This window comes from Macrosteles quadrilineatus, unplaced genomic scaffold (assembly GCF_028750875.1).
Source record: "Macrosteles quadrilineatus isolate MER2022 unplaced genomic scaffold, UCM_ALF_1.0 Scaffold_5__1_contigs__length_97177068, whole genome shotgun sequence".
Classification (NCBI taxonomy): domain Eukaryota; kingdom Metazoa; phylum Arthropoda; class Insecta; order Hemiptera; family Cicadellidae; genus Macrosteles; species Macrosteles quadrilineatus.
The window spans coordinates 30,044,503-30,067,498 of NW_026542598.1; the positions used below are offsets into that span (position 1 = coordinate 30,044,503).

The window sequence follows — 22,996 nt, forward strand, 5'->3', positions numbered from 1 at the left end:
TCCTCTAGAGCCTCTGCCTGTTCTTCTGTGAACCTTACCTGCGGAAACGCTTCAGGAACAGCAGCCATCTTGCGTCCAAAGAGCTTCTTGAAGGTGGGCTTGTTCTCACCTGCATCGACCCTCTTCCCTACTCGGGCAGTTGAGGCAGTAGGAGTGGTCTGGTCCCATCTCGTTCGCTTCACTCGTGGTGTCACTTTCTTAGACAAAGCACTGTCCAAGACAATCCCCCCAGCAATTTTGGTTGTTTCGCTTTGCGCAGATTCAACCTTTACATTATTAGACTTATTCTTCTTTTTACGAGAAGCGAGATCTTTAGATTTCCGCCATTCTGATTTAGGTTTCCATGTCCCCTCCGCTAACTTTCGCTCCTTGACCAGTTTCCTGTACTGGGAACAAGAGAGCTTGAGGTTGCAGTTCAAAATGTTCTCTTCGCCCGTCTTGACTTCATCTGTTGCTTCTGCAATACCAACAATTCTAGTGCCAAACAAAAAAAGAATTAACGAAAAATGTATACAGCTAGTATTATATAATTTTATTTACTATGGAACTAACCATTTTTAGTCCCAAATTTAAATATTTCCTCCCCATCCCCCCCCCCCCCCAAACCGTGCATAATGATGGGGCTCGCCCAACTATTAAGCATGGATCTTAAGCTACAATCATACTTTAAGAATCCAAAAATATAATTAAACAACAACTAATTGAACCAGTAAGTAGCCTAATTGATTATTTTTAGAAAATTGGGTTGTATTGATGATACAGGAATATTAAAAGGACTTTTTTCATGACACAGAAGTGTCATGTCATCACAAAAAGCAATCTTCAAAAAAAGAATAGCTGTATGATTTTATACATTAGGGGCCTATAATGTTGTTTTTATCTTAATTATTACCTGATCGATTCTCATAATCTTGGTTTGAGAAAGGGTGGTGAATGTACCCAGGTTTGTAACTCAGCAGATGTTCAACCACGGGGATGGATAGAGCAGCCACAATACGATCTGTCTTGGGGTCACAGCTAACAACAAAATTCACAGTTTTGTGAGTTCAGATTCACCACATGGATTAGGCCTACCAATAATATTCGGCTAAATATAGCTATTCGGGTGTAAATATGTCTCCTCGGGTGTAAATAACCCTAACCTGTGTTCTGTTACAACCACCTTTCCGTTAGATTGGTGTTAGAATAAGAACCCATATCGGTTGATATGGGGCTCGTGGTAGGCTGATTTATCTGAAACTAGTTGAATCACAGTTTCAACTGAAAGCTATTCAGTAATATTAGCCTACATCATTCCCTTATTATTGGATGTTATTTTATTACACCTTTCACATTTCAAAGTTGCATCAAAATACATCTAAAACTCCAACTTTGCCACACCAGCTAAGCCACAAATTGGTTAGGTTGATATGGATTGTACAATGCACATCAACAGTGCAACACCTTAGTTGACTGAGCTACCATGCTACTATCAGCCGAACGCAGCAATTGCCACAACAGTTTAAGCATACTAGCGCATACTAATCTGCGAGGATGGATAAAAAAGGAAGGTGATTGCTAATCCTTTTAATACCTGGTTGGATAAGTTGGTAATGTTCTGTAATCAACTAAATACAGTATAATTTATCATAAAAAGTACAATGAAAACATTTAAACAAGGAGAATAATTAATAAAGACTTACTCCATACGGTAATACCCCTTATTGAAAAAAGCATCTGTGAGTTGAACCAGACGAATCTCAGGGTATTTGGTTTTGTTTAGCACCATGAAGAGTTGGCATAGATTCCAATAATCAGGCGGATAACGGGATTGATAATTATTAACATCCCAATCCCAATCATATACATGTGGTATCTCTGTTGACATATTCACACTCATTTCCATTTCATAAGTTTTGTAATCACCCTCTAGGCCTAAATCACCATGTAACACATCGCCTAATGTTAAAAGTGGGATACAGTATCCCTGATACTTTTGGTCCTGTCAACAGTATTTTGCACACTGAATGCAGAAATGTCATTAGTCTTTGTCGGAAATCGCCTTCTGTGTCCTAAAACAGAAATATTAAAGTTTACTAATCCATGCAATATATCTAGGCTGGCTAAGTTGGTTTTGATGGGGATTTGGAAGAAATAAAGATTAGTTGGGTAAAAGAGAGGAAATATGTATCATGATGGTTCTAACATAGGCTATGTTTTAAATTGTTAATTTTTTTTTTTTAATTTACCTATGTTTACAATTTATGAATTTGTAATAAAGTTTAATCTCGTAGTAAGAAGTATTGTTTTACTATACATTTAAAAGCCTAACCATAGACTTTTTCCTTGTTAAAGCATTAGCAATTTTATTGTTCTTTGTTGCATGTGTTTTTTTATAAAAAAATTGCTCTGTCATTGTTTTAAGCTTATATTCCATGATTATTTATTGTATTTGTGTAGGCTACTTATTGTTATAAACAGTGAAAAGACACTAGCGTCTCAAAAACCGATGAGAACCTCATCTGCTAAGGAGTGGGGGGAGTGGCGTTACTCTCTTGAGGGAACACCATTACCGCAACGATATGAAGTGAACGGATGTTCGTGGTGTAGTGGATAGAATACACGGCTGATGTCCATGATGTAACCAGATCGAATCCCACTGGCGACATTTAACTTTTTATCAAAGATTTTGCTTAGAATGTGATTAATTCTTAACTATACATCATTTATTTGAATGTGAGGCATTGATAATTTAATTTTGTGAACAGAACTATTTTTTTTTATTAGTAAACCTCATTCAATTTTTATCTTAGCCTATATATTTTTGATATTATCAGCAAGTTTGGTTGGTTGAGTTAGGTCATAACAGTTTAAATTCAAATTTAATTAAAAAAATTTAAATTTTGTCTTAAATCAAGGTGAGGGGCTCTCCCACAATCCCCCACACCTTTGCAGAAGAGATTCTCATCGGTTTTTGACCAGGACCCTGAGGCGCTAGTGTGAATAGACTCTGCCAATAGCTTAACAACATTGTAAAATTACATGTAACGTACCTAAAGGTTTCCTCAAAAGAAAAAAAAAGAAAAAAGAAAAAAAGGTTGTGTTTGCACAAGAGGATGTGAAATATTTAGCATGATGATGCATGAAATACAGATTTCTAAAATTAAGTGGCATTGAACTAAGTTAACCAACACCACTAAGGGAGTTGTATGTTTTATCTATGGCCCAAATTAGATATTGTTAGGTCAAAATCTTGTATAGAAGAAAAAAACATGCAAAACCAAATTCTTCAGTGTTAAAGGGTGTTAACTTAAACCCTTTTGATGATAATGCTCCGAGTTAAGTTGGATTTATTTTGACGTTGGGTGTTGATTCGATCAAGGGCATAAGTTAAGTCTTTTCCCATGATTTAAGCTTATGATTCAAGAACAGTAACAGGCACAGAGAAAAGGCAAGCTCAAATAGAACGAGAGGCCTTGACTTGCACTTAGGTAGGCGGAAGGCTCCAGAACTGAAAAGAATATCATCATTATATTATGATGATATTCATCTCCTTAAAAACCTCAGGTTTGGATCATCGCATCAGTGGGTTATAGCGACCACTGCGAGTCTATATTCATGGGACTAAGCTTAGGCCTATTAATCTTCTCCATTTACAGCCAGTAACTTATGTCCTGTTTAGTCTCTAAGTTAGTGTTAAATGTGAGGAATAACCCACAGCTCGATCAACAAAACAAGGAAATCCCACCACTCCCATTGCCTTCGTAATAGAACCAGCTCCTACTTTAACCTATATCAAGAACAGATTAATGCTTTACGTGTTGAAGGGCCAAAATGGGGGTATTACCCAGAACCCAAGAAAAGTGTATTAAAACCTGAATATAAAGAAAAAGCAGAAGAAATTTTCAGAGACCTACAAGTGAAAATTGTAACATCGTACAGGTTTTTAGGGGGTATTATTGGTAGCTCAGAAGAAAAGAAGGAATTCGTGAAAGAAAAAGTAAAAAAATGGGTTGATTGTATAAAGAAATTTGGCATAGCTGCACATAAAAGTCCTCAAGCAGCGTATACTGCCTTTACTAAGTCATTACAAAATGAATGGGCATTTCTCCAAAGAGTAACAGAGGGATTTAGTGAAGAATACGAAAACTTAAAAACTGCCATACATCGCCATTTCACTCCCAACCTTTTCGAACAAGAGATTTCTGAACTTGAACATGACTTGTTCTCTCTCCCTACTCGTTTTGGAGGCTTAAATATTCAGGACCCGACAAAGAACGATGGTATTTCATTTAAAACATCAAAACAATGCACAGAAAAATTAATATTAGCCATTAAAAATGGACAACCATTAAAGATTAATGATCATGTATCAACACTACAAGATGTAAAAAAGAAGAGAAAACTAGAAAAAGACACGTTAGCTAAAGCAAATAATGAACGAATTATGGCATTACTTCCTGAAACTCAAAAGAAGCCAATAATTAGAATTGTAGCAGGGAATACTAGCCAATGGTTAACTGTGACACCATGTGCATCTGATCATACGGATTTGTCCCCGGATCAATTCAGAGATGCTTTGTCAATTCGCTATGGCCGCACACTAAGAAATTTACCAGTACGATGTGATGGTTGTGATCAACCTATGAATCTTACACATGCTTTAAATTGTAAAAAAGGAGGATTGATCAAACATGGGCATGATCAACATCGAGACCACTGTGCTGCGATAGCAAATATGGCCTGGAAAGGGGTTGAAGTCGAGCCTATTATGAGAGAAGCTGACCCTGCAAACAATGTGCCTGCTTTAAAAGCTGATTTTAAAGTTAATGGTATTTGGGAGGCTGAGAGAGTAGCGTTTTTTGATAATCGCATTGTTAATGCTGACGCTCCCTCTTACACCAACCAAGAATGGGGAACAATATCTCGAAACCATGCTGTTCAGAAACACAATAAATATGACAAAGCAGCCGAAGACATCAGAGGAAGCTTCACACCATTAATATGTTCCACAGAAGGAGTCCCCCACAAAGAATATGAAGCGTTTCAGAGGAGAACAAGCGAAGCCCTGGCTGTAAAATGGAGAAAACCATACTCCCAAATTATCGGATGGTTGAGGATCCAAAGCCAGCTTTCCATCATTCGAGCGGTTTCGCTTAGGCTACGGGGAACTAGACGAAAAATTCGAAGTATTCAATTTGAAGATGGTGCCGCAATTCCCCCATTGCTCTATTGAGCTTTCATTTTATTTTTTAAACATTTATATTTGATTGAAAATCATAGTCATATTTTATTTTTATTTTATTTTATTTATTTACAGACGGAAAACTCCATTTTCATACATACAATCATGGCAAGAAGTTTCATTCAACTTCAATATGTTGAATTGTTTGAAATGTATAAATAAAGTTTTGTTGTTTTAAATATCAAGAACAGAACATAACTTAATATCCAACAAATAACATCAAATGGTTGTAGCCTAGGCCTATATCTTATTCTTAACAGAACTAAGTTAGCTAAGTAGGCCTTACTATAAATCCTTTTAAAAAACTTAGGCCTACTTACCTCAGAGCTTAGATAAAGAATCCCATGACTTGACATTGTTCAATATTCAAGCAGATGTAAATTAATCCTTGGGTACAGTTTCTTTCCTTTAATTAATTGTTTGCAAGTGCCATAAAGTTTAGTAAAACAGAGAAAAGCGAAAATCCGATAGGGATAGGCCTATTGTGTCCTCTCTTCAAAAGCTTCTGTGTTGAAGTCATCCATTCCCGTCACTGGTACCTAGGTGATTTAAAGTTTCCCAACCAGTTTTCTCAGTGTCCATAATCTATTCAAATTTCAAAGAGTTCAATCACTCAACTGAATCATTAACAAGTTTATGAATATAACTCAGTGTAAAAATATAATATAAAACACGACAAACATTATAGGTTAGGTAGGAGGCTAGGAGCACAGAAAGAAAACATACTGGATACGTTTTCTGTGCTAGGAGCTAGGACTGCTAGGAGGGACAGATAGACATTACAGATAGTCAAAACAAAATAGCGAGCTTCCAGCTTCTTCAGCTAGCGAGCATCTCATGACAGGAAAATGCCGCACTTCAGCGCATGCGCTAGTAACTGCCATACAGTATTTTCATGTCGCTCTTGTAGCAGTCTTTACAGAAAATCACACTTCACTGCAACTGTTGCAACAATTAATTAGTGGTGGGAATCACCGAACGAAAATAGCCGAATCAATCGGTTATTGGTGCTGAATAGACTAATTCGGTGATTTTATCCTGGTTCGGTTAAATGAGTCTTACCGTTGGTTAGTCTATCTATGGTCTTACCGAGCGATTCGGTTATTTAGTTGATTTAGATTGTCACATCATCATGTAACTAAAATTTATTCGGCGATTCATTCGACTAAAAATCACCGATTGACGCTAAACGCTAAACTACTAAACTAAATACCATTCTGTTTCCCATAAGCTAAAAATTAGTTGTGGCATGTTGTGGTTTGTGTTTGTGACATTGAGTTATGACTAAAATTGATTCGGTGAAAATTCAGTTTTTAATGTCAAATTTAATAAATAACAAGATAAAAAAACATTAGTATAGGCTATTCATATTCGCGTGCCCTCTCCTTAAATAAACATAACTGTTTCTTAAATAAAGTTGGAAAAGGTGTAGAAAAAACCTAGTATACATAGAAATATGTCTTTTAGCGAATTTCCCAATAGGGAAGTAGCTATTACCGTAGGTGGCATGGTAAGACTAGGCCCGGGACCGATTTGCTTTTTCATTTTGATGTCCCCAGAGGCCAAAAACACCAATCGTTAAAATTTATATATATATATATATATATTCTTGAGGAGATCTTGATATAGTTTATGATGAATGAAACATGAAACATTGCAAATTTTCGTTTAATACAAACGTTTTCAAGCAAAGAGAATGAAAAATGTAAAGATGAACAAAACAAATAAATAATATGAACTGTTTACAAATAGTTGGATTTTGAGAACATATGATTGAGTACAGATCAAAGAAAATAATAAAATCAGCCTAAAAGAAAATTAAAATTCAGCTGAGTTGAATCACTTTTTTACTATCTGAGGCCCGATTTCCCCAAATTCTCTCTAACGATGGTTTAATTAAACTTCGGTTAAAACTAACCGACGATTTAAACCACAGTTAAGGAAATCTGGTTTCACCAACGAAAACGCGTCAAAACTAACGCTGGTTTTATAAACGAGAGTTTAGAGTAAAATCTAGGTGGCGGTGGCAGTGAACTGTCATAATACCGGGCTGTTACGGGAGCAAGTAAACATAACCTAGAAAATAAATCAGTGTTTATGAGGTAGTGAAAACAAAACTGGAGACAGAAAGCTTACAGAAATACAACAGATTATGAGCAAAATAACAGAAAGCAAGAATAAATACCAAAACAATTAACATAAGCAAATAGAGGCAAAGCAATAAACATATTCGAGGAACAAATTGGTTGAGTTTTGTGGTCGAGTCAAGACTCATCAATCCAACTTTTTACAAGGATGTTCAATATTCTGTTTGTTCACTAACCAGTTTGGTACATTTGAAGTAGTGAAAAAACTGGAGTCAAAAGAATTACAAGAACGAGACACAATGTAGATAACACCGAAATAATTATTTTCTATAAAATACTAGCAGAATAATGACAATTTAGGTTTAGGTTTTGGTTTACTTACGTCTGACCGAACGCAAAACAATTGTTTGAACGTTGGGTTAGGGTTACCCAAAGCCGGGAGAAGGAAAGGGAGCCTATTTTTTCGAACAATGAAATAATAAATTTGATAATGTTGGTAGAAGAGCCGGGACACTCTTTTTAGCCGAGATAAAAGAGTACAGAGTACGGCTCTTCATCGCCAATCAGTTCAATGCGGTCGCTGATCACAGATATACGCCTTAACTAAAAGCCTTGTGGGATAACCTAAAGCAATGCACTATGTGGGATAGCCTAAACACAAACCACTACAGTGGTTTGTATTCATTTCCTAAAGAAAAATGCTAAACGTTTTGATAGTTCATATCTAATAATAAAATCAATTTCATCTTTGTTATTAAAATCATTAACCCTTTCTCTTATCCACCTAGGCGAACAACATAGGCCACTTCATTGCCATCACTTACTTTCAAAAGCTAATTCGTATCGTATTCTCTTCTACCATTTCGCCTTTCCATATAAACTTTAAACTTAAAGCCAGCTGATATTCACTTAACGAAAGATTAAAGAAGTTAACCGGTCAAAATTGGGCAGTTAATTATCTAACGACGGTTTAGTCTAAACTAGCGCTAACGGCGAGTGGTGAAATCCGATTTCGTCAGTTAAGAGCTAACTGCAGTTAGAGCAAGGCTTAACGGCGGTTTAAAAGTTTGGTGAAATCGGGCCTTAAATTTAAACCAGAGAGGGGAACTTTGTTTTCAGTACCAACTGGTGAGCCTTTTCAGAATTTCTTAAAACCAGTTGGTTGCATTTAGGGTTTTGACGTGGGTTTACTTTGTGAAGGGCTTTAAGGGTATAGCAGCCTTCAAAATTTTGTTTGTGGTGAGCGGCATGATCATAGATTGGTTTTCTTTTGCCTTCATGTACCACATCAAAACGATGGCCTGTCATTCGAACTCTTAAAGAGTTTGAAGTCTGGCCAATGTAATCTTTTGGACAATGTTTACACGATATAGTTGATAAATCACATTGTATATATATATATACTCGACTAATTCAGTTTTCTGCATCCAATATTAACCAAGAAATAATTGTAAATGCAAACTTAACTACAATTCATTCACAACAGTCAATAAATTATTTGGGAATAGAAATCGATTCACAACTAAATTGGCAAAAACACATTAAAAACCTTATCAAAAAGACTACGCTCAGCAACATTTGTTCTCACAATAATTCGGGATACTACTAATCTAGAAACACAAATAGCAGTGTCGACTTATGAGCCTCCTACCTTACCTCTGAGCTACTTGTGACTGTTGTTAGCATTGGTTTTCAAATGGCGAAAGAGTGGCCCTCAGTTGCAATGGTTGCAATACTTGAAATATTTTTGATACTACAGTATAATATGATTCTGTTAATCTGTTTTGGCATCAAGTAGTTGAGTTGAATAGTACTGTAGTGAATAGTGAGTAGTCTCCGCGAATACAAATACAGTAAACTACAAAAATTAATTTAAATACTATGACAAATATTATGTTATTTATGGCATATGTAAATCAAATAATTATTTTTAGAACGTCATATACAACCGTAATTAGTTTCTTAAAAGGTTGCCAGTCACTAGCACCCTTTTCTAGCCAATCATTCGAGATTTCTATGATCACATTCATTGTCACATATTGCAATTAAAAAAATAAAACCCATCAACACTTTTTTTCGTTTGACCCAAATGTAGCTGTCGAACATGTATACTGCCTCTTAACTAGGCTATATGCTATTTTTTTCTTTACGTGTATGATAGAGTGACACCATTCAGAGTACGTATTAATATTAACTTAATTTTAACGCATTCACAATAGCAAATTACAAAAAATGCATTTATAAATTGATAGACACTATAAAAAACAAAAAGATGCAAATTATTTATTTGCTAATTATAAAAGATTATAGGCTATATATTCTACAAATATAATATTTTATTAATAAAAATATCTGACGTGTTTCAAAATATATTTATAAATAATTTAAATATAAAATATAGTTTCAAAAATATTTTGTATATATATTTAAAATATTCTCAACACATAATTTTTTTTAAATATTTAATAGGAAAAATATACATATAAAATATGTATATTATAGATTCTATACTTGTTTTATCAATATATTTTATGAATCTATTTTATATATTCAAAACTTATATTTAATTTATATTTTGCATTGCTTTTTGGTAATATTTTAAATATATATTTGAATATATCAAACTATTATTAAAGATATATTTTATATATATTTTGTTCGAGGTCCTATCAAATACAACTTTAAATATATAAAATATTTATAAAATACATATTTGTGCTACTAGGGAGTTACCTTTCCTGTGCTGTTTTTTGTGATGGTTAAATCGAGGAAACAGTAAAGATTTCATTCAGAAGATTCAATCACAAAATATTCCTGAGAGATATACATTGGCTTCCATTGATGTAAATAATATGTACGGAAACATTCCACGCAATGAAGCAATAGAAGTTCTGAAAAATAGACTAAAATCATCTAACAATTTTTTAGAAAATGAAATTGATGACATAATCAAAATAACTACCATAATAACTAAACAGAGCTACTTTTCATATAGGGGAAGTATCTACTATGACCCCAAAGGCCTTCCCATGGGTGGACCTTTTATCTGCCACTTTAGCTGAATTATATATGCAGGAATTTGAGGAACAACACATCCTTTCTGATTCAAACCCATTCTTTAACAAAATAACCTTCTACTCAAGATATGTAGACGACGCATTCCTTGCAATGAACTGCAATAAACGACAATCTAGTCTCTTTCTAAACCACATTAACAAAATTCACAACAACATCACATTCAAAATGGAAACAGAAGAAAACCACCGTATAAATATCCTCGATTTAACCATCACAAAAAACAGCACAGGAAAGGTAACTATTGGAATATATAGGAAACCCACCCAAACGGACCTCATAATACCTGCCGACTCCAACCATCCATACAATCAAAAAATGGCTGCCTTCCGTTCATTAGTCTATAGGCTATTAAACTACAACCTCAACGACCTGGAATATGCAAAAGAAATTAATATAATAAAAACAATAGCAAAAAACAATGGATACAACCCCACCATAATTGACCCCATTATATATAAACAAAATGAAAAGGAAAATAAAACACGGGCCTAAAAACGAGACTACAGCCCAAAACCCCGAACCAAACCCAAAATATATATCAATCAAATACACTGGCAAAATATCAGAGAAAATTGGCAAAGCTTTCAAGAAATCTGGCTACACACCTGCATACCAAGTCAAAAACAGCCCTATACCACTATATACAACATAGAAGCAAGTACAAAAGCCCGACCAATAGAAAAAGACAGAGGAGTGTACAAAATAGCCTGCAATCCACCATGTAACAAACAATATATTGGCTACACGAATAGATCATTTTTTCCAACGCTTCAAAGAACACAACACTAGTCACTACAAAAATCCCACCTCAATAGTAGCAAAACACCTCAAACAAAACCATACTCATTCAATAACATTCCCCGATTCCCTTACTATCCTGAACAGAACCCAGTCAAAAACCACAGCCAAAATACAGGAAAGCTACCAAATCTATAAACAAGTTACCGAATCTGGACCCGACAGCCTACTTAACGTAAAAGAAGACTTCAATAACTCCATCATTTTTAAGACCATGTACGAAATAGAAACCAACCGATTTGGCAACCCCGCAGAAATTAGACAACGTCGCAGATACAACAATTCTGGGAAATTCACACCCCAACCCGTCCATCCACCAGACACTGTTTCTGTCAGTCTAACAACGGTCCCGGCACAAGTAAACACCCCGCGCTCGCAACACACGCCCGCCGCGCCGCGAGTGTAAATGCTACCATGTGAACCGGTACAGTGACTCTTGTATATATAAACTGTGTATATATTAGAATGTGTAGGATAGTAAACTCTGAAGATGCCACAACCTGTGGCGAAATGCGCATCAGTTATCAAAAATCAACAAGAACATCATGGCAACAAAAACCAAAAAGGTAATTGATTAAAACTGTTCTTGAAACTGGGTTATATCATAAATTTATTTATTAATTTTAAAATTTTAACTTTTTTTAGCTCTTATATTTACAAATTGGCATTAATGGTTAAAAGTGATTTCGACACATTCATGGACTGTCAACAATCTCATCCACATAACACAAGATTTAAAAATATTATAAAACCAGTTCAACATTGGCTTAAAATCTTTCATTTATCCCCTCAGTATATGGGACCAAAAATTTACAATAAATTACCCGCTGGGATTAAAAACATTGCCTCATTCTCTAAATTTAAACTATCTTTAAAAAAATTTCCTTTTGGAGAGGGCATTTTACTCGTTAGAAGAATATCTGGAAATGAGTATATTTGAAAGATATTGCTTCTCCCATAGGTTTGTAGCTTATTATATGCTTTATTTCTTTTGTAAGCTATTTTATTTTAAAATGTATTATAGTATTAATATTAGACTTTGTGACAAATCACCTGTCAAGAGAATTGATGTAATATGATGATGTTTAATAAATAAATAAAATAAATAAATATATATATATATATATATATATACGTCCCTGAACGCGATAACTTGAGTATTTTTTGTCCGATTTTGATGAAATTCGGTTTAAAGGCGGGATAAACTTAAATGAGTTCGCGAACCAGCATGATCGGACCATGGGAACGGGGTTTTACGGGGGGTTTTATGGGGTGAAAAATGGTGTTTCTAATTTTTGACCCTCAAAACACAAAATTTCCTAATATCTCTCTAGGCCTTTTTAAATAGCTTAAAAAACAAATAATTAGGTATATCAAGTGTTTTTGTACGGTTATTGGTAACGGAGAAAATTCAAAAAATTGTAAATGTAAAATTCCCATACTATTCTTATGAAGAATATTGTAAAATGTTGTAGTTTGCTTGTTTATGGATATATTTTGATCAAACTTGGAAAATTTATTTATTTTATACTAAGCTATTAATATTTTATAAAAAAATACACTTTATTAGTTAATTTAGTTTCCTTGTTGCAGCAAACCTAGGTACTCATTAAACCTAATGTTAAAGATGAAATGTATAACTAATTTTAAGAGTTCAAAAAGGCTAATATATAATACATTGTTTTAATCACATAAGTCACATAACAATCACATAACAATTTACCTAATATATAATACATTGTTTTAATGACATAAGTGATTAAAACAATTTATTATATATTGGCCTTTTTGAACTTTTAAAATTAGTTATACATTTCATCATTCATTGCCAATATCTCCAATATAAGTTATTTAAAAAGGTTTAGTTGAAAATGAATTCAGACAAATGGAAATTTGCTTAGTCGGCAGGTTTGCTGCGGCGGGGGTATTTGTAGAATTGACTCGAGATTGGGTACCCATCACTTTTTCAGCACTTGGAGCAGTTCCTGGGGTAACAGCTGTTTTCTTCTTGATTACTTCTGATTCTGAATTTCTTCTTGGCTTGGACCAGGTTCAGGTTTAGATAATAGTGTCAACAGTTAATGCAGACTGCAAACTGCAATTTGCATTGTTGTTTGTCTCAAACTTTGCCGTTTAAGTGTTAGTCAAGTCAAGTCAATGGTGTTACTTATTTTTATTTATGAAATTTAACTATAAATTCAGTTCACTTAACTTACGGTACCTAACTTTATTTTTTCTCTCTCGAATCAGTCGAATCCCTCAAGAGTGACTTAGAAAGGCATAAGTTGGTTGAGTTGTGTTAGATTAGGATTATTTTGATAAGAATGAGTTTTGGGCCCAACCTTGAGTTAGGGCCCAAGTTTAGTTAAGCCTTTTAGTTGATTTTAGGCTTAATATTGCCTTGTATTGGAGTTTAAGCAACGATCGCGTAAGAATAGACCTATTCTTAATGACACAAGTAGAGAATTTAAGGTATGAGCCCTGGTGAGTGCCTTTAAATGATAACACTACGAGTGTCGTTAAGGCTAATTTAGGCCTACGTGTGTTGTGTAGGCCTACACTAGGTATTTTACCTACGACCGTTTCTTAATTACTAAATTACCTTTTAGTTTACTCATAACTTCCAAGAGAGGTTATGTTTTATTTTATAATTTATCATTATTAGGCCTATGATATATTAAGTTATAGTACTTTTGGTCACCCTAGTCGCAATAATTTCCTATGTTTTTGTTTATAACCTCTAATTACACTACGAGTGTCGTTAAGGCTAATTTAGGCCTACGTGTGTTGTGTAGGCCTACACTAGGTATTTTACCTACGACCGTTTCTTAATTACTAAATTACCTTTTAGTCTACTCATAACTTCCAAGAGAGGTTATGTTTTCTTTTATAATTTATCATTATTAGGCCTATGATATAGCCTATTAAGTTATAGTACTTTTGGTCACCCTAGTCGCAATAATTTCCTATGTTTTTGTTTATAACCTCTAATTGCCGCTGATTGTGATGCAACGTCTTATTGTCCTCAACCACTAATAACTCATTGTTTAATCAATTAAATTGGTAAACCGATGATAAGTTTACGGTTTATAGGCTGTCGTTGGTTGATGTTCGAAGTAGGTAAGCTATTACAATTTTAGCCTAACATACTTCTTTTCTTTCAATCCTTGAACCTCATTCTGTTGTAAGTTAACTTACTTAAAGGAAAACAACAATGCTGTTAAGTAAATATTTTCGGTAGGTACTTTGGTATCATCCGGAGGTACAGCACACTTTTGTACAGTGCACTGTGGCGGTTATGTTAGGTTGGGTTATCATAAATATGTTTGTATGACTTTCCTCGTTGTATTATGAATCAATTATGAATTAACTTATTATTACAATAGGTACCGACCAGATGAGTCATACTTTTCTCGCCAAATCCCCTCCAAGTAGGCCAAGGTGAGGTCGTTGATCGGAGCACACGCATCACCTGTCACTGCCTGTATCTGGTGTGGCAGCTAGCGGCGGCGATGCATTTAACTCAATCCTTGCCGACATCGCTGCCTTCTGGCAGGCAGAACTCAAAGGTCGCTAGTTGTAATCATGTCAAATGTAGACAGTAAGTCAATTAAAGTATTTTCTTTTAATTTATGATAACCCAACCTAAGTTCCCATACCCCCATTACCCATACCGCCGCAGCCTGCTGTATAATGGCAGCCTCCGGATAACACTAAAGTACCATATTTTCATTTCTAAGAACTGAACTGAAATGGCTAGTTTGAAAAACGGTCGCAGGTAAAATAGGCCTAAGTCAAATTTCAACTGGAATGTCGAATGTTTGTTACAGGCCTAGTTTGTTATACACTTTTGAGTGATTCAGTTTTACCCTAATAACTTAGAATGTCGTCTCATGTGTGTAAACTGTGTTCTAAGACATTCACTAAAAGGTTTTCTCTGAAGAGACATTATAATAATGTTCACAACGAATACAGCCCTAATGTCGGAGACCCAAGGTGTTCACAAACTGTTCAGTGTGCAATATGTGCTTCAGACCTTGTTAATACAGCCAATTTGAATGATCACTTATATTCTAAACATCAGATTAATATCAAATCGGAGGAAATTTCATTCATTTGTGAAGAAGAATTTTTAAAGTGGAAGAAGTGTCATGAAGAAAGTGAAAAAACTCTGTTTATCAACAGAAGAGGTAGCTACACATATAAAGACAAGAAAATCACTTACTATCAGTGCCATCGATCGGGTAATTACAGAACGCACTTATCTTCTGAGTCTTGTCGCAAACGATCCATAAAAATTCAGGGAACAAAGAAAATAAATAGTTACTGCCCTGCAAAAATTAAAGCTACTACTTCGATGGTAAATGGTAGCGTTAAAGTGGAATTTTGTAAGACTCATATAGGACATCAAGCTGAGATAGCCCATTTGAGTATCCCTAAAGATGAACGACAAAGTATTGCAACCAAAATTGCCCAACAAATCCCGTTTGAAGCTATTATTGATGAGGCTCGGCAAACTGTTACCAACGAGATTACAAGGAGACATCTTCTGACAAAACAAGATCTTAGAAATATAGTGAGAGACTATAGTTTAGATGATGAATGTGTTAGAAATATAGTGAGAGATTATAGTTTAATTAATGAATGTGTACGACATACAAATGATACGATCAATGTTGAAAAAGGGGTAGAAATGGAAATAGATAAAAAGTGACAAGAACTCATTCATTAGTGTACAAACCTCAGGGTCTTCATCTGATTAATTTTGGTAAGTGAATTATATATTAGATAGATTAGGCGATTTTTTTAAACAGAACTCCCCCATTTTTGGACCGATTTTGATTATTAAAGTGTCAAAAATATCGCCCTGATCTGTAGTTTTGCAAAATGTTTTTCATTTTTTGAAATCTTTGTTAGTTTGAGCAGGATCTTCCATCAAAGTTGGGGTTTCTCCCAAAAGATTAACATGGGGGAATCTAAAAATATTTAATTGAAAACTTTGTCTCCACTAATTTGAGAGAACGGCTGGGCGTAGAAACTTGGTAGAGGTATGCTAAGAAAGGTCTCAGTCTGGAGATGAGCCATCAAAAGAAAAACCAAGTAAATCCCCTTATGGCTCTGCCCCAGAAGCCTTTAAAGTTCCCTTCCCAGATTTGTTTACATTATCGTCATATGGATATTTTTTACTACTTTTCATTGAAATAGCTATTAATATTTAAATTGTATTTTAAACAACACACATTAGGCTATAGCAATGTGATTTTCTGATTTTAAAAATTATTTTGTTCTACATCATCTCATGTTTTGCAATAGGCCTATAGGCTAACGTTCAATTACAAAATCATTGGAAAATCTTAATACCTATTACAGTAACTCTTAAAATGATTTCTTATCGAATTATCTTATATCTATTGAACGGGTTGGTGTCTGCCCTTTTGACCACTTTTGCCGATATTTTGTCATAGGCCTATTATTCAAAACAGATCATCATAGGTTCATGAGACTATTTTCATACGTTTTCAATTATTGGAAAACATTTTGATTGTGTAATACAATAGGTACAAAATAATACAAGTGGAGAAGGGCTGGTTGCCCATGAGCCGTGTCCGTATTTTGTTAAATTAATAGTGGTTTACAGCAACTGGATAAATTTTTTAATAACTTATGAAGAAATATGTGCATGATTTAGAAAGTCATTAATCTGCAAAATTGCAATTTATTGCAGACCTTTTAGGCCCAGCGCACACGGTGTGACTGTTTTACAACTTTCGTTGCAGCTTTGTGACCTCGGCAATGTATTACAATGGGGAGGCGCACACGACGCAACCGGTTGTATGCGATTTTAAAAAAAGTTTGAAACCAGTCACATGCAACCGTGGGCCCGACGTTGCAGCAACCAGTTGCACGAGACCACGGGGTGTTTTTGTGGTGTTTGGTGGTATTTTGACGGCCGTATAGTGTTTTTAGTGTTTATAATTTCCTATCCGACTAGCTCTAGCTGCTACAAACAGCCTAGGACTAACATTCTTCCTCAAATAAGGGTGAACCCAATGCTCTCTCGGTACCCATCGCTGTCTTCGGTATTGATAATAGCTAATAACGTCTTCTTCGTCTGAGTCTGACATAGAAAGCGCACTTAGGCTTTAAAACAACGTAACTGCACTAAATTGACACTCCACTGATTGCACAATAGACGCAACTGTAGTAGTAAAACAGTCACACCGTGTGCGGACAGAAGTTTTGTTTCAGTTGCAAACTGGTTTTAGATGCAACTGGTTTGCAACAGTTGTTGTAAAACAGTCACACCGTGTGCGCTGGGCCTTAGAGATGTTACTTCGATGTATTCATTCAGCTTAGTGAAAACACAATAGAACCTTTGAATGTTATGCATTATTTGTTGCCAATGAAGCAGCATACGAACAAGGTCCCTTATTTCAAGAATAAAAGCTAGCTTCACTACAAGTAGGGTAGCCTATATTCCACTACACCTAACATTCCGAAGATATATTATATTGAACACTTTATGTAAGGGTGAGACAACTGACATCCGCATGTCATGAAATCAATGTTATGCTAAAAAATTATTATAGCTAAATTTAGAGGGTTATTCATAGGCACAGAAGTACGGTATGATGACCGTCGTGACGAAGGTAAAATAAAACTTACACAGCTTTTGGGAGGGCCTCCCTTTGAAGTACGAACGTGCCGTGCCTTCTCAACAAACAGATATTAAAAAAAAAAAAATAATCAGCATAACTGATGAAATCGCAGTTAAGAAGAATTGTCGTAAGCATTTAAAGCAACCGTCGATTTTGACGGGTTTCACCTAGTAGGCTACTATATATTCTTTATTTTAGTTGATTGTTCTTAATGCTTAAGAAAGAATTTGGGTGAAAATTCGTTACGTACTGTCCACAATGACAGAGTACATTGTTTAGTAGAATGGAATCATTTCCAGTTATTGTTGTCAATGCTACTAAGGCCCCGTTTATTAATGCACCAAGAGCGGGAGCGATTTTCAACACCATTGAGTTAAATGGGACTGTTTATGCACGAAGAGCGATAGCGGGAGCGGTTGCCCTCTTGCTGCGGTTTCTAATTCGACCGCTGTGTAGTTAGAAATCGCAGCGGTTGCTTGGGATAGAGCGGTTTTCAACTACATTGAGTCAAATGAGACTGTTTACGCACGGCGGGAGCGGGAGCGGCTGCAGCCAGGGTTGCCAACTTGACCCACGCGCACGTGCACTTAGGACAAATAGTTGTGTTAATTATTTGGCAGAGTTTGAGTTGGCAAGACTGTATACAACTTCCATTCTCCGTTGACCAACCGCTACCGCTATTGCTTGCACAATTTTGACAAAATTTTTACAGTGGGAGCGGGCCCGCTATTGCCCCGCTCTTGGTGCATAAACGGGGCCTAAGGCATTGTTGTCGGTCTTATCTTATCTGTCTAAGAAAGATAACGGTTCGCTGTAGCGTCTCCAGCAGCGGCCCGCGGTAATGGATCATTTTAGTTCAGTTACTCAAACAAAATTTTAAGCTGTTCGAAGAGTTTGGTCGGGTTAGGTTAGTTTACAACAGTGTTATCTAACCTAACCTAACTTAACCAACCAAACTTCTCATCAGCTTAAAATTTGCAGTAAGCCTAGTTATTCTATTATTTTTTGCGATTCTCCAAATTTATATAGCGTGTGATCAAAAACCTTTTCTAAATATTGTATTTTTCATTATTTATTACCTTAAAAGGTTTTCAATAAGTCATAGAAGTGCAATTGGAAAAATTAGAGTTGTGGGCACGTAACGGATTTTGACCAGAATTTGTATGTAAAATTTCACTTTTTCACAGTTAAGATGAAGGATGCTGACCAGAATGTCAATGTGACTGTTCGGTAATTGTTTAGTACCTTTCGACTTAATCACCTGCAATTAATTATTATTCTAGGAAGATATGTCACTCTAAATAGAATTTCTAAGAATAGGCTATATTACGATTGTATAATTGTTGGAAAAGCATTATTTGAAATGAAAGAGGTAATCTTATCTCCAAGGTAGAGGTGATAACGAGCGCTTAAGGTAATTTCATGTTATTGGTTAGGCTATGTTATGTTAGGTTAGGGCATAGACACAAAGGCGCTAGTGTCGACGAAACTTTGTTTCTATTATTTTAGTGTTAATTTCTTGATTTGTGCTTTACTGTTTGGTTATATAACTAGGGGACAAGTTATTGTTTATGATTAGATCGTATTATTTGGTTAAATGAGGTTTTAAATGGCTGTAATAACAGGAAACAAATTGTAAACAAAACACAACCTCTACATAAACCGTACAGAACTAACAATAAAATTGTCTTCAGCTGTTCCATAAGGATGAGAAATCTACTAAGGGATTATGTTTTATCTATGGTTAGGGTTATTATACGTTATATTTTTACATCTACTTAACCTTACCCTAACCTAACATTAATTTATTTGCCTACTTTGTTAAACCAAGTTACTCCCACCGCTTACCAGCTCCTATATTTTGGACATGTTTTGGGATTTTATACTCTTCCAATATTGCTTTCCGACCCATTAAACATAATAACATGATCATCATTAAATTTTAAATAAAAGAAAGACCGTGCAAGGCAATAAAAAAATAACAATAATAAATTCAGCTATCTGTATCCTGGTAACTAAATTTTCTTCAATGTCTTAAACCTAAATGTTTTAGATCTACAAATTTGTATTGTGTCAAACTAAAACTAATGATACTAGTAAAAACAATACAATCTTATTGGAAACAAAAACGTGTTGGTTTTTAGATTCACTTGATGAAAATAATGAACTTCGCTGGTTCAAGAAGGTCAGTATTTAATTAAGAGATATTTCTTGTTATTAAACATGAAAAACCATGTAAAAATGTTAATTTCAATTTAATTCAATTGGACAAAAAAATCAGATTTTAGAAGAAAAGAATTACCTATGTTATGATTTGAGTTTTCCAGTTATAGTGCTTTGAACAGAAGGTGTTTCTGGCCTTTTGGGGAGTCATTGATAGGATCTAACTTGAGGATTAAACAACAACAAATTTGTCCAACTGCCACTTAACACTAATACCGAAACCCTACCTAGGCTGACGTTTACCGAAACCCCCGGTCTGTGAGACCCAATTTGAAAAATAATGGACCCCGCTTAGACACACACAAACCGAAAACCTCGGCCTGTGAGACCCCACTTTAAAATACACTAACAATGGGATTCTGAGACGGGCATGTGATGAACAGACAACCTGTCAAGGTCACGGCACCCATGCAAAATGAACAAACAATATATCAATAGGTAGGGGAGGTAAAGGGGGGAAGGTATTGGGGGAATCGAATCTCCCAAGTAATCAGTGTTGCCAACATGCGTTTTTGAAAATTCCCATGGGCCTGTCAGACCGGGGTTTCGGTTTTAGTGTTAATATAACTAGGATAAGAATATGCCAGGGGTAAAGAAACTGATCTTAACTTTATTGTAGCACATATGCGACCGCCGATTTCTACCCAATAGACTGCCGTCGAATATATGCGACAGCTGGTCACAAAGTAGACTGGCGTCGCATATTTGCGTCGGTGTCCAATATTATTAAAAAGCTTATATCTTCGTAACGGTCTATTTGAAGGCCCTGAATTCTCTTACGTGGTCTACAAGGATATCTGTTGCATATGTGCGTCACTTGGTCTGTGGATATGATGATTTGTGATGTCACATGATAGTTGGCAAAACTGATTTTTACTTTGCTGCATCACTAGCCCGCGGTCTGCATGTAGGCCTACTGTTAACTAAGTGACAACCGGTCTATCTGTAATATTAAAATGTATATACCTCGGGTTGTGGCAATGACCGCAAATATTCGGCGAACGTGTTAAAGAAGACAAACCATCACTCGGGTTTAATACTACGAACATGTTGTACTAGTAGTCTGAATTATACAGGTAAATCACCGTTTATGGTACAATGGCACCTATGACAGATTTTAAATATTGCATATTAGTAACTATTAGTGTTATTTATATCTCATAATTTTCTTAAATAAACATGTTTTTTTTTTGTTTTATAGGATGATGATTTTCTGGAACTAATTTAATCTAAATGTGAGAAGGTATTGCTTTATTAGTTAAGCTTCTGAGACGAGTATTGACACAATATTTAAATGTGCTGTTTTCACACATATCTCCTCATTTAAAACTTCAAACCATTTATTATATAGTACATGTATGTTTCCAGGGAAACACAGGTTAAACTGAAGTTTTATAATTGAAGATGAATTACAGTGTAAGCAGCTTCTTGTCTGGACTCTAACTTTAACAGGGAAAGGAAAATAGAAATCTTCAGACCGTGAGTGCTCATGCTTCAAACCACAATAATGCCTCATGTAGTTGTGTTGTGAGAAAATTTGGTTGAAAATATATGTAGAAATGTCTGCTTTAGCTGAAAGAACAATAGGTTTCAAAGGGGACTGCAAAAAAATGTACAAAAGAACTTTTGTATTTAAGTGAATTTTAACATTGTACAATAATGTATTACAGTGATTGTGCCTTATAATGTGTTTGCTCAACCTACATCTCCTTACCACATCACCATACATCATCATACCTTAAATTTGTGGTGGTATAAAGGATTCAGTAATGATAGGTTTTAATTGTTTTGTATCAATACAATATTGAACTATGGCAATGCTAGTCTTGTAATAACTAACAAATCAAGGGATTGTCCAGAGTTAGCTTAATGAGAATAAATGTTTAATGCTATGACGATTTTAGGAGCACATTACATTGCTTAAGCAATTGAGGCAATAGGAAGAACTGAAATTTTATATTTTAGGCGTATTAGGACTGAGTAGTAATAAATGTTTACTCAGTCAGATACCGTATTAATATTAATAGTTCTCTTGTGTCCAATAACACTTAAGTTATTTTACTCATGTATTATTTTTATTATTTAGAAATTTGCTCATTTTCCTACATTCCGTATTTTGTAGAAAGCAAAAAGCATAACATCTATAAAGTATTGAGTAGAGTTCACAGACTGTAATTGAGTTATGTGATAATCTAGAGGTTAAATACCTTATTGCCAACGTAATCCATGGTAGACTTAATGGCTACCGGTTTCGACACACTTATGGTGTCATTGTCAAGCCTAGACGTGGTTTTTCGTTCCTAGGAGGTCGTCATAAAGTCTTCAAAAACACATAACGAGACAAACAAACGAACAAATAACAAAAACGAACACGTACACACATTTTAACGAATAAGGTATGGCCATACAACTCACGGCGCGGCTGCGGGTTCAGGGTGTGAGTCTAGACCTACACCCTGAACCCGCAGCCGCGCCTTGAGTTGTATGGCCATACCTTATTCGTTAAAATGTGTGTACGTGTTCGTTTTTGTTATTTGTTCGTCTCGTTATGTGTTTTTGAAGACTTTATGACGACCTCCTAGAAGCGAAAAACTACGTCTAGGCTTGTCAATGACACCATAAGTGTGTCGAAACCGGTAGCCATTAAGTCTACCAAGGATTACGTTGGCAATAAGGTATTTAACCTCTAGATTATTATTTGTTAAGTAATCCGGAAGGCAACACCTCAGAAATGAGTTATGTGTAATATAAAATGTTGTACATCAGTGTCATTATTCTTTATCTTAGGTACTCTGTACATTATTTGATTTGATGTGTTGGTAACGCTCTTTTAAAACATTTTACATCAGTGACTTCCGTTATGCTAGACATGCTACTATTATTATATTCCACAACTTTGTTCTGTGCCGTAATTTCACCCTAATAAA

General features: G+C 35.2%; 1 long non-coding RNA gene across 3 annotated transcripts; it reads left to right on the forward strand.

Annotated features, from left to right (window-relative positions):
* Nucleotides 1-13,410: 13,410 nt before the first annotated feature.
* LOC128995376 (uncharacterized) lies at nucleotides 13,411-21,755 on the forward strand. 3 transcript variants are annotated; one of them, XR_008490974.1, is made up of 3 exons: nucleotides 13,411-13,471; nucleotides 15,018-15,955; nucleotides 21,438-21,755. It is a non-coding gene; the product is annotated as an uncharacterized LOC128995376 (long non-coding RNA). The 3 variants fall into 3 exon arrangements; XR_008490972.1 differs by having other exon boundaries at nucleotides 13,434-13,671; XR_008490973.1 differs by having other exon boundaries at nucleotides 13,434-13,659.
* The last annotated feature ends 1,241 nt before the right edge of the window (nucleotides 21,756-22,996 follow it).